General features: G+C 43.3%; 1 protein-coding gene across 2 annotated transcripts in view; it reads right to left on the bottom strand.

Moving 5' to 3' along the window:
• LOC144593707 (4-galactosyl-N-acetylglucosaminide 3-alpha-L-fucosyltransferase 9-like) overlaps positions 1–17,952 on the bottom strand; it is a 58,782-nt gene extending 40,830 nt beyond the window's left edge. For both annotated transcript variants that reach the window (XR_013547282.1, XM_078399677.1), the window contains exon 1: positions 17,717–17,952. The gene's annotated coding sequence lies outside the window, so the exon portion shown is untranslated. The remainder of the gene's footprint in view (positions 1–17,716) is intronic.
• Between the last annotated feature and the right edge of the window lie 356 nt (positions 17,953–18,308).

Genomic DNA, 18,308 nt, shown 5'->3' with positions numbered 1-18,308 from the left:
TGGTTTGTAGAATTTCAAGAGGGACACTCCATGAAGACACTCTTCCTCTCCACCGCTCGCTCCCTCTCCCCCTCTTTCCCCCACACCCCCTCTCTTGCTCTCTCCCTCACCCACACACACACATAAATGTAAACAGTTTCAAGTCTCATGTTTAAATATTTTACAGTGAATTTTGTTATATTTTAATGAGAATATGTTCTCAGACTGATGATGTGGATGGTGAAGAATCACGTCAATAATTCTTAGTGATTATTGTGCACACCTCTGAAGCCCACAGATAATAATGGCAGTCTAAGGTGCAGGCTCCAAGAGACTTGAAAAATTAAAGTGTCTGCAGAATTAAGTGCAGATATAAATTCACGTCTCATAAGCGTTGAGTCAGTGGACAGACAATACAAAATAGCTGATGGAGATAGACACAAAAGGCTGGAGTAACTCAGTGAGACAGGCAACATCTCTGGAGAGAAGGAATGGGTGACGTTTCAGGTCGAGATCCTTCTACAGACTTCTTCCGAGATGCTGACTGTCCCGCTGAGTTACTCCAGCTTTTTGTGTCTATCTTCGGTTTAAACCAGCATCTGCAGTTCCTTCTTACACGAAATAGCTGACGATACGCTGACAGGTAACCTGGTTGCAATAATTCATTTATTATAAGGAAAGAGCTATTTTTTCTAGCAAAAAACATTATTGCAATAGAGAACAGTGGTGAACGAAGAAAGAATAAAGCCATGAGTGATTGCAAGCCAGTGATCTTTTCAGTGTTATCCAACATAAACAGCTTTAAAATAGCCACAACCACTGTCACAGTCGATGCCATCCAATGGTTGCAAACTTATTTATAGGACAATTGATGTCCCATTTAACAAATTAGCAGAGAACTTACAAAAATATTCCAACTCAGCACATCAGAATCACGTTGTGGATTGTTATAAACGGAAAAGAGAGGTCGGGATACAACATTTAAAGTTGCTCTTAAAGATGTTGACATTTGTGTCTTTAGATCTGCAATTTTGGTCATATTTCTGTGTCATGTATCGAGGTCCAAAAGCATAACGAGGCCACATTTCTGATCACCCAAGATTAAACATCAAAATAGCCATGCAAGATAGCCATATCAGATAGCTATGTCTACCAAAATCTTCTCTAAAACTGCAAAGTCTTTGCACTGGAACAGTGTCCAGAGGAGTAAGTGTCAAGAGTGTTTTATTGTCGTATGTACTAAAATGGAACAATGAAATTCTTTCCTGCAGCAGCCCAACAGGTTTGAAAACACAACACAGTACTCAATTGATAATAAAATAAACCAATGTAAAAAAAAGTTCAATAATTTAAAAAAACATAATATAATGTTTAAACAAAAAAACAAAGCCCAAATTCCTTAGTGAAACCAAAGCAGTCTGTAGTTTGAAGTTTAGTTAGAGATCGTAGTATTCAATAGCCTGATTGTAATTGGGGAAAAAGCTGTTCCTGAACCTGAATGTTACAGTTTTCAGACTCCAATACCTACTTCCTGATGGTAGAAGTGAAATGAGCATGTGGCTAATGTGGTGTGGGTCCTTGATGATGCTGGTTGCCTTTTTGAGACATGGCCTCCAATAGATCCATTTGATGGTGGTAAACATGACAAAAGGATAAATAGCAACAGTGAGGGCAGGAAGCTAGCCTCATGTTTGGGTCACATAAGCACAAATAGCACAAAGAACTGTCATAGAGTCATAGAGTGATACAGTGTGGAAACAGGCCCTTCGGCCCAACTTACGCACACCGTGTCCCAGCTACACTAGTCCCACCTGCCTTTGCTTGGTCCATATCCCCCATATCCCTCCAAATCTGTCCTATCCATGTTCCTGTCCTACTGTTTCTTAAATGTTGAGAGGGTCCCTGCCTCAACTACCTGCTCTGGCAGCTTGTTCCATACACCCACCACCCTTTGTGTGAAAAGGTTACCTCTCTGATTCCTATTAAATCTTTTCCCCTTCACCTTGAACCGTTGTCCTCTGGTCTTCGATTCACCTACTCTGGGCAACTGGTTTGATAGGAAACCCTACAACCATTGCTATGTGAGGCATGACAGGCTACCTTGCATGCCTATTTGGGTGATAAGAAACGTGGCCTCGTTATGCATTCGTGTCTCGCTTCATGACACAGAAATGCACCAAAGTTGCAAATGTCAGCAGATCTTTCAGAGCAACGTTAGGTCTTTCCTGCCGACCACTCATAACAGAGAAAAAAGTTCCTAAATTCATGTGATAGGAACAGAATTAGGCTATTCGGCCCATTAAGTCGACTCCACCATTCAATCACAGCTGATCTATCTTTCCCTCTCATCCCCATTCTCCTGCCTTCTCCCCATAACCCCTGACACCTGTACTAATCAAGAATCTGTCAATCTCCGCTTTAAAAATATCCACTGACTTGGCCTCTCCAACTTTCTATGGCAATAAATTCCACAGATTCACCACCCTCTGACTAAAGAAATACCTCCTCGTCTCCTTTCTAAAGGTACGTCCTTTTATTCTGAGTCTATGGCCTCTGGTCCCAGACATCCCCACTAGTGGAAACATCCTCTCCACATCCAATATATTGAGGCCTTTCACTATTCGGTAAGTTTCAATGAAGTCCCCTTTCATCCTTCTAAACTCCAGTGAGTACAGGCCCAGTGCTGTCAAACGCTGATCTTATGTTAACCCAAAGGAGAAAAGGAGAAATAGTTCTAATAATCACGTGCTACAGCGGTAATAAAATCCAAGCATCTTTACATCCGCGTAACCCACAGCATTTCACAAAACTTTATCAAACAAAATTTCACTTCAAAGTACATCGTCATTAACTGGTTACCATTATTTTACTGTCCTCACCATTGATTGGCCAGGAAGTCCGAGAATGCAAGGCTCATGAAAATCAATATAAAAATGAAACAATGTCACATTTATTGATCTTTCGACTCTCCTATGTTCTCTCGACTCCGTATCACTTCCTGTGGACTGGAGGGTAGCCAATGTAACTCCACTTTTTAAGAAAGGAGGGAGGGAGAAAAAGGGGAATTATAGACCAGTTAGCCTGACATTGGTGGCAGGGAAGATGCTGGAGTCGATTATTGAAGATCTTATTGCAGCGCATTTGGAAAGCAGTGACTGGATCAGTCAAAGTCAGCATGGATTTATGAAGGGGAAATCATGCTTGACTAATCTTTTGAAATTTTTTGAGGATGTAACAAGTAGAATGGATAAGAGAGAGCCAGTAGATGTGGTGTTATCTGGAGTTTCAAAAAGCCTTTGGCAAGGTCCCACACAAGAGATTAGTGTGCAAAATTAGAGCACATGGTATTGGGGGTAGGGTATTGACATGGACAGAGAACTGGTTGGCAGACAGGAAGCAAAGAGTAGGAATTAACGGGTCCTTTTCAGAATGGCAGGCAGAATGGTGACTTGTGGGGTGCCGCAAGGGTCGGTGCTGGGATTCCAGTTGTTTACAATATAACGATGTAGATGAGGCAATTAAATGTGACATCTCTAAGTTTGCGGATGACACAATGCTGGGTGGCAGTGTGAGCTGCGAGGAGGATGCTATGAGGCTGCAGGGTCAGGGTGACTTGGATAGGTTGGGTGAATGGGCAGAAGCATGGCAGATGCAGTATAATGTGGATAAATGTGAGGTTATCCACTTTGGTGGCAAGAACAGGAAAGCAGATTATTATCTGAATGGTGTCAGATTAGGAGAAGGGTAGGTGCAATGAGACCTGGGTGTGCTTGTTCATCAGTCACTGAAAGTAAGCATGCAGGTACAGCAGGCAGTGAAGAAAGCTAATGGCATGTTGGCCTTCATTGCGAGAGAATTTGCGTTGAGGAGCAAGGAGGACCTACTGCAGTTGTACAGGGGTCTGGTGATACCACACCTGGAGTATTGTGTGCGATTTTGGTCCCCTAATTTGAGGAGGGACATTATTGCTATTGAGGGTGCACAGCGTAGGTTCACCAGGTTAATTCCCAGGATGGGACTGACATATGATAAAAGAATGGGTTGACCGGGCTTGTATTCACTGGAATTTAGAAGGATGAGAGGAGATCTTATAGAAACATATAAAATTCTTAAAGGATTGGACAGGCTAGATGCAGGAAAAATGTTCCTGATGTTGGGGGAGTCCAGAACCAGGGCTTAGAGTTTAAGAATAAGGGGTAGGCCATTTAGGACTGAGATGAGGAAAACGTTTTCACCCAGAGTTGTGAATCTGTGGAATTCTCTGCCACAGAAAGCCGTGGAGGCCAATTCATTGGATGTTTTCAAAAGAGAGTTAGATGTAGTTCTTAGGGCTAACAGAATCAAGGGATATGGGGAAAAAGCCGGAATGGGGTACTGATTTTGGGTGATCAGCCATGATCATATTGAATGGCAGTACTGGCTTGAATGGCCTCCTCCTGCACTTATTTTCTATGTTTCTATGGGAACTCCCTTTTCTCGCTATCTTCCAACCTCCCTCATGTTAGTCATGGAGAAAGTAGAAACAAGGAGTTGGAGATGCTGGTTTACCAAAAAAAAGGCACAAAGTGCAGGAGTAACTTAGTAAGTCAGGCAACATCTCTAAAGAACATAGATGGGCAATGTTTGCGGTCGGCACCTAACTTCAGACTAAGTTAGGCATAGATGGGCATATGAGCGGCATGGTGGCGCAGCGGTAGAGTTATTGCTTTTCAGCTCCAGTGACCCGGGTTCGATACTGACTATAGGTGCTCTCCGTACGGAGTTTGTACGTTCTCCCCGTGACCACGTGGGTTTTCACCAGGTGCTCCTGTTTCCCCCTACACTCCAAAGACATACAGGTTTGTAGGTAAAAATGATAAATTGCCCCCAGTGTGGAAGATAGTGTTGGTCGGCGTGGTTTCGGTGGGCTGAAGGGCCTGTTTCCCCGCTGTGTCTCTAAACTAAAGATGTGGGAAAGCAAGAAAGGAAGGGGAAAAGCGAGAATCAAACTATTTGAGTGTATCTAAGTGAGTCATTTCAGAATTGCCTGGTGCTTTAATTGGGAAAACAATAACACAAAGCAGCTGTATGCAAAGAAAGCCTAAATGGAGGCATTCAAGCAGTGTGGAAAAATTAGAAAAAACACAAAAAGATGGGCACAACAAATGTGTAGGAAGGAACTGCAGATGCTGGTTTACACCGAAGATAGACACAAAATGCTGAAGTAACTCAGCCGAGTTACTCCGGCATTTCATGTACACAATAAAGCTGTATCAGCAGTGAACAAGAATATCTTAAATTGCATATACCATCAATAGCGATAAAAAGAGAAAAACTATTTCAAAGCTTTTCTGTGAAAATTAATAACCATGAAAGAGGTATCGAAGCATGAATATAGAAGTTGGGAGATCATGTTACAATTGTATAAGATGTTGCTGAGGCCGCATTTAGTATTGTACTCCGTTCTGGATAGGACAGGTTTGGAGGGATACTGGCTAAATGCAGGCAGATGGAACTAGTGTAGCTGGGACATGTTGGGCCGAAGGGCCTGTTTCCACGCTGTATTACTCTATGACTTGTTGACTCTATGACAGTGAGAAAAATTTGCACAGCTGCAAACTGCTCTATTATAGGAAGGTGCATGCATAACAAAAGGTTTAATAGACTGCCATTAGCCAGAAGCACATTAAAACAGAGAACATACTGTGACAAGGCCTTGAGAATAATATGACAAACAGAAGAGACAGGCCGAAATTGAGAATGCCATGGAAAAATATATCAAGATAAAACATCATCACTTCTGGAACAATCTGAAGACATACGTGTTCATAAGTTCATAAGTGATGGGAGCAGAATTAGGCCATTCAGCCCATCAAGTCTACTCCACCAGCCAATCATGGCTGATCTATCTTTCCCTCTCAACCCCATTCTCCTGCGTTCTCCCCATAACCCCGACACCTGTAGTAATCAAGAATCTGTCAATCTCCACCTTAAAAATACCCATTGACTTGGCCTCCACAGCCGTCTGTGGCAATGAATTCCACAGATTCACCACCCTCTGACTAAAGTTATTCCTCCTCAATGAAATTCCTCCCCAGTATGGGCATTGGGGATCAGAGAAATCATGGAAAATTGAATGTCAAGCAATTTACTGTAAACCCATGCCAACCCTTACATTCCTATCAACTCACCCCAGATTCTACCACTCACCTACATATTAGGAGTGATTTACAGTGCCAATTAACCTACCAACCTGCATCATCTTTGGAATGTGGGAGGAAACTTGATCACCTGGAGGAAACCCATGCAGTCACATGGACAGCGTGCAAACTCACACAGAGCGCACCTCGAGGTCAGCACTGAAACTGGGTCTCTGCAAGCTCAATCTACCAGCTGCAACAGTGTGCAGCCAAACATTGCTGAAATATTAATGAATGAAGATTCAAAATGCAGTCGAGTCTCGTCTAACCTAATTTGGAAGGGAAAGTGGAGGACAGGAAGTTAAAACGGGGGAAGTATCATGACAAAGGCTGTACAAAATAAGAGTGTCACCTTGCCTGACAGGGTTTGTATTCTGAGACAACCTGATCAGTTGAAGGCGAGGACATGTGACAATTAGATAGTGGTCATCGATCATTAGCTTTTATGTGGTTTGATGTAAAAGTTTGTTTGATGAGGTTTCTGTAGAATGCTGTCGTTATTTCTGTATAAAAGGTGCTAAGGTTTTTACTATTGTTAGAGCATGTGATTGGTGATAATTGGAAATAATTTTCCCTTTCGGTCTTTATCGCTGGTAACCCATCAAGAACAGATAAATTACTGCTACCTGCTTCTCTATCCATTGTCCTACATTCAAATCTAATTGTAGAAACAAGGAACTGCAGAAGATGGTTTACAATAAAAGACATAAAGTGCTGGAGTTACTCAACGGGTCAGGCAGCATCTCTTGAGAACATGGATAGATGACGTTTCAACCCTTCTTTATTCCTAAAGGATCAGTCTGAAGAAGGGTGCCGCCCCAAAATGTCACCTATCCATGTTCTCCAGGGATGTTGCCTGAGCCACTGAGCTACTCCAGCAGGTTGTGCATTTTTTTCAAATCTAATTGGCTGCCTTTCCTCTGAACAATGATTCACACATACTCTCGCTGAAGGTAAGTGTATAATATTTTTTAGCCTTTACATTGGAGACACCGTTTTCCACATAAATCTTTACAGCTAATACAATAAACATTCTCTTCTCAAATGTTGTTATCTTTATCCCTTAGCTTTCAAATGAATGGCAAGTTTATACATGTTATTGAGGTTTAATTTCCTGATGGATTCTTACTTATAAACCTACGCTCTTCCAATAGTTTAGGAGGCCTTGAAAACAATTCATTCTTTCTGATTGTTGCTCGGTTTCCCTCTCATTGTGCATGCGAATATGAGCCCATTTAAAAATAGAATAACATCACTCTTCTGGGTCTTTCTTGACTCTCCATTTCATGAAAGGAGTTCTCCTTTCTCTCTCTGTTTCCCATTCCAGCACGTTCAGAATAGATGTGGGGAAGCAAAGAAAGGAAAGAAAATCGACAATCATGCTTATCACTCACTGCACTATGTACAAAGCTTTTCACATTCAAAGAACTCAAGGTTGGAAAAAATGTATTACAGATAGGAACATTACTATCACTGTTGCGATGCCTGATCTGCCAGGTGTGAGGAAAATGACACTCTGATCATTCAAATGTAGTGTTCTGGGACAGGCAGCAGTACAATCAAAGGGCTATCTTGTGTGCCAGGGTAACATAGAATGATATGTTATACAAGGGTCAATTTGGCCCAAATGCCAAGGCACTGAAAGTGATTTGATTCTCATAACATCCCTACACTTTCTCCTCAGCCATTCAATTTTTCTCTCTTTCAAGGTTTTCTTCAATTGCCATTTGAAAACTGGTAAATTCACTGTCACCAGCCTTTCTGGGGAGTGAATTCTAGGTTACTGCAATTTCCGGTGATTTTTTTTCTTTGTGATATCCCTGGGTGGTTTTTTTTAATGACTTTGCTTCCAGCAGTTCTTTGGTCACTGACAAAAATGCCTTCATGGTTTTTAAACATCTTAAAACAAATCTCCCTGTGGCCTTCTCTGCTATCAGGTGAACCATCCAGCTTTCCTGGTCCTTGTCCCTGCTGCTTTCCAGTGTATTATCTTCATAACCTCTTAAAAGCCTTGACAACATATTCTAGTCTAATGAGACTGACTTGGGAGCAGAGTGTCCTTGTGGCTTTAATAATATTGAGGTAAGCAGGAAAGTTCACATATACTTTAAATATAATAGTAATGAACAAGAATATACTTAGCATCCTAATTGTCAGTTTTAGGGCTTCTAACTGTCCCCATTAATCTCTGCAACCATCCCACCTTGTTAATAAGGAGTAGATTATCCTGTCTTCAGGTGTTTATAAGGTGTATATCTCAGTGTGTGTGTGAATATATGCTACCTTCATTTACAAAGGTTGTGAACTAGTGCTCAAATATACAGATTTGAACTTTCATGGATTCCTGTAAACCGTTTATGTCTGATATTCCTTATAAACCTAATTTGAGGAAGGACATCCTTGCTTTTGAGGGAGTGCAGCGTAGGTTCACAAGGTTAATTCCCGGGATGGCGGGACTGCAATATGATGAAAGAATGGGTCGACTGGGCTTATATTCAATGGAATTTAGAAGGATGAGAGGGGATCTTATAGAAACATATAAAATTATTAAGGGATTGGACACGCTAGATGCAGGAAACAGGTTCCTGATGTTGGGGGAGTACAGAACCAGGGGCCACGGATTGAGAATAAGGGGTAGGCCATTTAGAACTGAGATGAGGGAAAACATTTTCACACAGAGTTGTGAACTTGTGGAATTCTCTGCCTCAGAAGGCAGTGGAGGCCGATTCACTGGATGCATTCAAAAGGGAGTTAGCTAGAGCTCTTAGGGCTGGCGGAATCAAGGGATATGGAGAGAAGGCAGGAACGGGGTACTGATTGTGGATGATCAGCCATGATCACATTGAATGGCGGTGCTGGCTCGATGGTCCGAATGGCCTACTCCTGCACCTATTGTCTATGTATCTATGTATCTAGGTATGTAAACAGCATTCCACATTTTTCACACAACCCTGAAGATACATATGATCTTAGTTTCTCCATTATTACATCTAATTAAAGTTGTAACATCGAGGTTTGATTTTATTACCTTAGCTTATGTCATTTATCAGACTATGCCATTTTGACATCTATTACCATTCTCCTTATCGTTTACTGCATTTGAGTTTCATCGTGCCTGTAAATTCTGAAAGGTTGACCTATTCATCCAAGTCCACACGATTATGTTACGTGCAATGATTTCTCAACAACAATCTCATGGAAGTTCATGGTGCAGCAGAGATGGGGGAGAAATAGCCATGCACTTCTCACCATAGAACATAGGATGTAGAAAAGTACCGCACAGATACAGGCTCTTCGGCCCACAATGTCCATGCTGAACATGTTAAACGAATCTCCTCTGCCTGCACAAAATCCATATTCCTCCATTCTCTACATATTCATTTGCCTACCTAAAAGCCTCTTATCTGCCTTCACCACTACCACAGGCAGCGTGTTCTAAGCATCCATGTAAAAATTTGCCCTGCCTATCTTTAAGCTTTGACTCTCTCATCTTAATACTATCTATATACTAAAACTCTCGTTTGTTTGTTTGTTCCTGAACTACAGTCAAAACGGTACATGATAGCGCGACAATTTTAGGCCCACCTTACTCACCGTCGTCCCTTTTCGTGCTAATGGAAGAAGTTAATTGAAATCGGAGTTATATTTTTTAAGTTATTCGCATTTTAAAGTTTAAATCTATCTCCTAGGTAGAGAGGGAGGGAGGGGGGAGGGAGAGGGGAGGAGGGAGGATAAGAGGGGTTGAGGGGGATGGAGTGGGGGGCGAAGGGAAGGGGGAGGAGGGGAGGGGGAGGGGAGGGAGGGGTGGAAGGGGGGGGGGAGGAGAGGGTGCTGCACCAATCCAGGAGAGGTTTGGGCCCAACGGGTCCACTTGGTCTAGTCCCTTCTATTCTTTGATATTTCCACTCTGGAAAAAAGGTCTGACTGTTTACCCTGTCTATGCCTCTCATAATTTTATATATTCTATCAGATCTTCCCTCATCCTCCAACGTTCCAGAGAAAATAATCAAAGTTATGGCTAACCTCTCCTTATTGCTAATATCCTTCAATCTAGGTAGCATTCTGGTAAATCTCTTCTACAATCTCTCCAAAACCTCCACATCCTTCCTGTAATGGGGCAACTGGAACTGCTCTGAATACTTCAAATGTGGTGTGACCATAGTGTAAAAAGCTGCTCTGTGTGCCAATCTACCCGGTTCCACTACCTCCCTGACAGCACATTCCTGGATTATCTGTTTTCCTTCTTAAACAAAGGGACTACATTGCCTACTCCAGTCCTCCTGGACCTTGCCTGTGACTAGATAGGATACAGAGATCTTCGTCAAGGCCCCAGCAATCTCCTCTTTTGCCTCTCTCACTAATTTGACATAGATACTGTCAGTCCCTGGGCATTTATCCATCTTAATGCTTTTCAAGACGCTCAATGTCACCTCTTTCTTGATCTCAAACTGCCCTGGCATTTTAGTACTCCCCACATTGATCTCACTGTACTCTACGTTCTTCTCCTTGGTGAAAACAGATGTAAAGTACTCATTTGGTACCTCGCCTACATCCTCTGACCCCAAATTCCTTTCTTTATCCTTGAGTGGTCCTACCTTCTCCTTGGGTACCCTCTTGTTTCTAAATGTAAACATAAAAAGCCGTAATTATCATATCATATCATATATATACAGCCGGAAACAGGCCTTTTCGGCCCACCAAGTCCGTGCCGCCCAGCGATCCCCGTACATTAACACTATCCTACACCCACTAGGGACAATTTTTTTAAAAACATTTACACAGCCAATTAACCTACATACCTGTACATACCTTTAAACTAACTCACCAATAACGTTTCATTACCCTTTTTGGCCCTTCTAATTGCCCGCTTGATTTCTTTCTTGCTTGTTTTATATTCCTCAAAGGCCCGGTGCGATTTCATCTTTCTAAACATTGATACTCTTTTTTTTTCCTTTTTGACCATATGTGCAACCACTTTGGTCATCCAATGTTCCCTTATTTTGCCATCCTTATCCTTCCTCCTGTCTGGAACTTGCCGATCCTGAACACTGACCAGAATGTTATTAAAGGACTCCCGCTTGTCAGACGTGGAGTTACCTAATAACAATTCCTCCCAATTTACTCTCCCTAGCACCTGCCTAATAATGCTGTGATTTGTTTCATCCCACTTTGGTACCTTCCCCCAAGGTCCAGATTTATCCTTATTCATAACAATCTTAAAACTTATGGAGCTGTGATCACGATTTTCAAAATGCTCTTCCACTAAAACGCCAGTCACCTGGCCAGGCTCGTTTATCAATACAAGATGAAGTCTCCCCTCAATTTGGACTGTCCACATACTTTTTCAGAAAACCTTCTGCGATACAACTAACAGACTCTGCCCCATCTAACCCTTTTCGGCTGAATAAGTTCCAACCAATATTGGGGAAGTTAAAGTTGGCCGCTATAACAATCTGGTAGCTATTGCTAATATATATATATATATATATATATATATAGTATAAGAAAATAACTGCAGATGCTGGTACAAATCGAAGGTATTTATTCACAAAATGCTGGAGTAACTCAGCAGGTCAGGCAACATCTCGGGAGAGAAGGAACGGGCGACGTTTCGGGTCGAGACCCTTCTTCAGACTGATATATATCCTCATATATATATATATATATATATATATATATATATATATATATATATATAGATACACACATATATATATATATATACACACACATATATATACATATATAATATATATATATATATATATATACATATATACACATATATATATATTATATTTTTGTAATATGTCCCTTTATCTCCCATTGGCTATTGGGAGGCGTTTAGTTTAATCCCGTTAGAGTGAAGGCACCTTTCTTATTTTCAACCTCTATCCATATTGAACAAACCCTCCAGTCTGTATTTTCTGAGTGTCGCCGAGTAATTCTCCCTGATTAGTAAAGCAACTTCTCCCCTTTTTTTACCTCCCTCTCTGTCACGTCAGAAACACTGAATTCCTGGAACATTGAGCTGCCAGTCTTGTCCCTCTCGCAACCAAGTCGCTGTAAAAAATAATTATCCCTCATACCTCCCTGACTTTTTCCATGATCCAAAATCTACTCTCCACCACGGTGACATCGTAGGCCAAGTCCGACATGGAAGGAAGTGGTTTGGGGCTTGGCGGAAAACGACCTTGCTGGAACAAGGCATCTTCACTAGAGCGCTGGAAGTTGGTCGCGGCTGAAGTCTGCCGAAGGGAGGAGTCGAGTAGGTGTGCCAAGGCTGTGTCGCAAGCTAAACAGGGCCAGTGGATTAGATGGGAGAGTGTGGAAAAGCGGAAGATCAGCTGGAAGGATATGTGGGAGATGGAGGCGAGCAGGATAAGTTTCCTCATTCGGGCAACCTATGATGTCCTTCCTAAACCAAAAAATCTCAACCAATGGCTGGGTGAAGATCCATTATGCCCCCTGTGTTCAACACCAGCCACGCTTAAGCACATCCTCACTGGGTGTAAAGTGAGCCTCTCCCAAGGACGGTACACCTGGAGACATAATCAAGTGCTCAAATGCCTGGCAGCAACTCTGGAAAGCAGAACAACCAACAATGTCCTGCCACCCAGAACAACCAACCCAGTTTTGCCAATTGCCTTTGTTCGGGAGGGGGAACAATGGCAATGGAAAATTCCACCACGGCCCAGGTTTGGACAGCTGGAGGCAGCCCGGGAATGGCAGATGCTGGTGGACGTGGACCAACGGCTTACAGTTCCATCAGAGATAGCCATCACCAACTTGAGGCCTGATCTTGTCCTCTGGTCCAATTCTCAGCGCATGGTGCATTTTGTCGAGCTTGCAGTCCCTTGGGAGGATGCTGTGCAGGAAGCCTTTGAAAGAAAGAAACTGCGATATATAGAGCTTGCAGCGGAGACAGAACAGCGGGGAGCAAAGATCTGCCCGGTAGAAGTTGCATGTCGGGGGCTTTGTGGCAACATCAACTGTAAGACTGATGAAGGACCTGTGGATCAGCGGACTAGCCCTACGCCAGGCCATCAAGGAAACATCAGGGGTGGCAGAGCGGAGTAGCCAGTGGCTCTGGCTGAAGAGGAAAGACCCCATCTGGTCTCCCAAATTAGCCGGCTGAGCAGATGCAGAGGGGGGTAGTTCTGGGAGCCTACTGGAGGCGTCGTGGGCCCAGTCAGCGAAGCATTGATGAAAGTAGGAGCCCACTTGGCAACCCCAATGACGTGTCTGCCCAGCCTTTCTCAACATCGGAGGAGCGTAGGTGAGAGCTTAAGCCTTCCATCACCACCGGGAGCAAGTTAAGAGGAGGCACTTTGGATTTTAACATCACGTCCTGTGTATTTGAAAACATGAAAATGGCTCACCCCAACCTGTTCAAGGGAAATTAAGTATGGATAAAAAATGCTAGCCATGCTAGTAACATCCGTGTTCTGTAAATTAATAAATATAGACACCGTCTATGTTTCAAGGCTTCGCAAAAGTATAAGGATGACCACGTTCTATTTAGAACATCTTTTAACTTGTGCTCTCTGTCACATAACCTTGCAATCTCGTACATACCCCAGGTGCGAAATAGCATTTTAGAAAAAAATGATTTTTTTCTACAACTTGGGTTGCATATTATAAGAAGATTTAAGCATCTTGGAACTGCAGTTAATTAAACAAATAAGGGGGGGAAAAGGGATACAGTTGTTTAAATTTGTTTTTTGTTTAAACTTGGTGAAATAAAGTTGAAGTAAGAGACAGGGAAAGATGAAGAACTAAGGAAAGGAGGAAAAGGGCAAGTAAAGATAATTGTTAGTGTTAAATAGAAGGCCTATACATTATTCAGCATTACATTATTCATATTACAATGATAAAGTTGCTTCAAGCTGCATGTATTAAAACGTTTTAAAAAGTGAGAAACCTGAATCTGTCAGTGATTTTAGATTTAGATTTTAGATTTAGATTTAGAGATACAGCGCGGAAACAGGCCCTTCGGCCCACCGAGTTCGCGCCGCCCAGTGATCCCCGCACATTAACACTATCCTACACCCACTAGGGACAATTTTTTTTAACATTTACCAAGCCAATTAACCTACAAACCTGTACGTCTTTGGAGTGTGGGAGGAAACCGAAGATCTCGGAGAAAACCCATACAGGTCACGGGGAGAACGTACAAACTCCGTACAGACGGCACCCTTAGTCAGCATCGAACCCGAGTCTCAGGCGCTGCATTCGCTGTAAGGCAGCAACTCTACCGCTGCGCCACCGTGCCGCCCTTTAGAATAACAAAGGTACTATTTTACCTCTGATCCCATGGGAGCCAACAGAACTCTCGTGTAACTCCATAAAATCTGCACAGATTGAGTGGAAATGAAGAATCAGTGGCGTGAAGAATATATATTAGAATGGTGGGTTGAAACATGCCCTTTGTTCTTAGAAAAGCAACTATTTGCAATTACACTTTGTCCTCACACATCTTTATTAATGCAAGAAAATAACAGTGCATAACATTTTTTATTGATTGGTTTCATTGCCAATACATAAATTAATCTGCATGTACCTGTTTCTGAAGAAAAATATTAAATATTTGTTTCTTTTTTAATCCATGACATGCACTGGTGTAAGATTTGAGAAGTTTTCCCTCATCCTGCAACCAACACCAAACCAAAGAGCTGCAGTTTGGACATTTTATACGGGACTGGGGCTGATAGCGGAGAAAGGCTGCGGTCAGTGTGTTAACAAGGTATGTCACAATCCGTGGGTCCCAAGATGGCCACGGGACCTCGTGACCAGCCACAAAAGCAAAAACCCCACAGCCCAGTCTCTAGGTTTCTGCAAAGCCACGGCCAGAACAATGGATGGATAATGGCCGTGCAGAAACCTGCGAAACCAGGTCGAAGTCCAGACACTGGGGCGCTGACATCTGCATACTCACAATGCCCCAAGCCGACCTACACAGTTAATCTCGTTAAGGGGGCACAATAGCCCATAGAAACCTACCTGGCAGGTGATGGGAAACCAGTTAAACCCATCACCTCTCAACGAGAAACAGATTAACAGACCGTCTAGCCATCACCGGTACCCCGGACATAACGCAGAACAGAGAGAAAACTCAAATACCCATCTTTGAAACAAAGAGATCCCGAGATCTGGCGGGAGATAGGACGGGTCAGAATTAGTATAACTGGCCACGATTTTTGGGTTTTAAACTCAAGAAGAAAAGACAGGCAAGAAAGGCATGCAAGACAGAAGTCAGAGAGCTTGGTGCAGCCAACGCCAAGGCCCTGTGGGGGAGGACCACAGTCTAGGGTCCTTCCGCTGCTGGACATGGGGGGGGGGGGTGGCAGGGTGTGGTGGAGAGAGACGCCCCTCCAAATAAGGGATATGTATGTAAATGTATGTAAATGTCTAAGTAAATGCCTGTATTGAATATGTAACCTCCGGAAATGTCGGATGGGTTTGTTTAAAAAAGATGTTTTGTAAATGATATTTATTACTTGAATAAAGTATTTTTTGATATATAAAAAAAAAAAAAAAAAGTCAGAGGAGGCAACAAACGGCACGGAGAACGGAGACTCACCGAGAAGAACGGAAGGAAGAAACTCACGGAACAAGCACGACTCTCACGAAGAACAGCGGAGAAGCAGCACGAACAGCCAGTAACCCCAGTAATAGCCCCATGGTGAGCATGTACCCCAATCCTGAACATCCTGGACATAGTTTAGTGTAATGGGGAGGGTGGTTTAATTAACGTGGGTGTATAAGTAAATATGTGTTGGCCAATTTTGCGATGTGTCGTACGTTCCCCATCTTACAGTCGTGTATATGTCTTGTAGAACTGTACGTTTTATGATTCATAGTCAAAGGTATTCATGTATAGGTCTTGTAGAACTGTACGTTTTATGATTCATAGTCAAAAGTATTCATGTGTATGTCTTGTAGAACTGTACGTTTTATGATTCATAGTCAAAAGTATTCATGTAATTCGGTATGTGTCTTATAGATATGTCTTATAGAACTGTGAAGAGCATTCATGTACAATAGTCCCAAGCGCTCAATAAAAGCCTTTTCCATTTAAACCCTGGTCTTCAAATCTGGTCTGGTTGAGTTTTTCTGCACTATCAACGCTCCTGCATCTAAGTCCAGTGCCTAGAACCGTAGGGGGTGAGTGGGTCGAACCACTCACGGGGAACCAGTGTGCGCGGCCTGGTCAAGGGATCAGAGCAAGGCACAGGGACCTTAGGTCGGGCGAAAGCTCGGCGCAGAAACCCCTTACACTGGATTGGATACTTAGTGTTTTAAACACCCATCTGGCATGTTTTTTTTACCAGACAGTACTTGTGTGCTGGACAGTTTAATGTATTCAGCTTGGAAATTTGCAATTATATTGCATGGTTGGATGATAAATGATGTACACACACAAAGTGGGGACTGGATTGTGGTTATTTGACAAATGTCTCATTTTTGTCTTGTTTCTCCCCTAGGCTTCCCAGTGTCGGTTGAGAATTGGAAAGGTGCCTGGACACTTGGCATGGTGTAAGGTTGACTTGCGTAATTTGGGTGGTACCAAGCCTCTCTTCAAACCCACTACTTTTGCATTGAACGTGTTAGACGGGGGATGGAGTAGGAAGAGCAGAATTTTAACTTGAGGTCGGCGTTTTATTGCAAATCTGGCACTTGACAATCAAGTCACGTCGCCGAAACTGCATTTACAATTGCGCTCCACGATTCTAGACGGGTTTCCTCGAAACGAGCTAAAATAAACGCGTGGGGCTCGCAGCGCTAACGGTTTACAAAACGTGTTTAATACAACAGATGTCTATTTGCAACTATTGCTTTGGAACAACGGCTATGTTTGAGAAGGATTGCCTTGCGGGAACTGACATGAATCGCAATCCAGTTTGGAAGACTGGTTGATTGAACAGCATCGTGATGTTGCACTCTGCTGTTCACAACACCTCGACTGATCTCAACGCAACGTTTTAATGATGCTTCCCAACATGTTTGATGTACACTATTGTTAGCTGGTGAAGTTTTAATAAACAGTCATTAATTTTTTTTTATTTTTTAAAAAAATTTCAAACAGCCCCAGTTTCTCCGATTTGTCTGCAAGACTGTATGGGACATATTTAGACGCCGGCGTTATTAATTTACGACGACTTCTAAATTTAAAAGGAATGATATTAACAAATAAATGTATCGATATTTGCGCTGCAGAAGGTCGTTTGAATTCTCCGGACGCGACATAATGTATATGGTTATTCCCAACCCTGCAAGTCTCTTCATGGAAGGTGATAGGAGAAGGGTATTTGCTGCCATGCTTTAAGATTCGCATTCATTGATAGCAAGTAAGAGCATACATTGTCCTTACATTAAATCATTATCACTAACAACACACACACAGCACGCACACACACACACACACACACACACACACACACACACTACAAAACAGTGCAAAACACTGCAGTATCGGCGATGGGAAACACTTGCAGGTGCAGCTGGTGAATCAGGACGGGTTTGACAATGGATGGATGGCATCCGCAGGTACTCACAGTCTCAGAGTGGGCTCGGCACCAATCCAGGGGAAACAAATCCGGCTGATCTTTCAAACAGTCCCATCTTCAAGGAGAGGACAGGAAGGTGGTCTGAAGCCGGCGTTGCTGCGGATATTTAGGAGCGGACTCTATTTCACATTGCAATGTCTTTGTTCGACAGGAAGTGGCGTCTTCTCGTCAAATTGTGCAAAGTGGGATGGGGAGCAGTGGAGCAGTGGAGAGCCAGCGCTGGGGGGTAGTGGAGAGCCAGCGCTGGGGAGCAGTGGAGAGCCGGCGCTGGGGAGCAGTGGAGAGCCAGCGCTGGGGAGCAGTGGAGAGCCAGCGCTGGGGAGCAGTGGAGAGCCAGCGCTGGGGAGCAGTGGAGAGCCAGCGCTGGGGAGCAGTGGAGAGCCAGCGCTGGGGAGCAGTGAAGAGCCGGCGCTGTCCCCACCAGGCACCCGCGTTAACCCGGCCCCTGCCCCGGCATCGCTGCCTGTCTGTCGCTCCCTCCCTCTTCCTCCTCCTCCCTCCTTCCTCACCCTCCTCCCTCCCTCCCCACCTCCCCTCCTCAACCCCCTCCCACCTCCCTCCCTCCCTCCCCACCTACCTC

This window comes from Rhinoraja longicauda, chromosome 5 (genome assembly GCF_053455715.1).
Source record: "Rhinoraja longicauda isolate Sanriku21f chromosome 5, sRhiLon1.1, whole genome shotgun sequence".
Taxonomy (NCBI): domain Eukaryota; kingdom Metazoa; phylum Chordata; class Chondrichthyes; order Rajiformes; family Arhynchobatidae; genus Rhinoraja; species Rhinoraja longicauda.
This window is presented reverse-complemented; position numbering and strand designations above follow the sequence as displayed.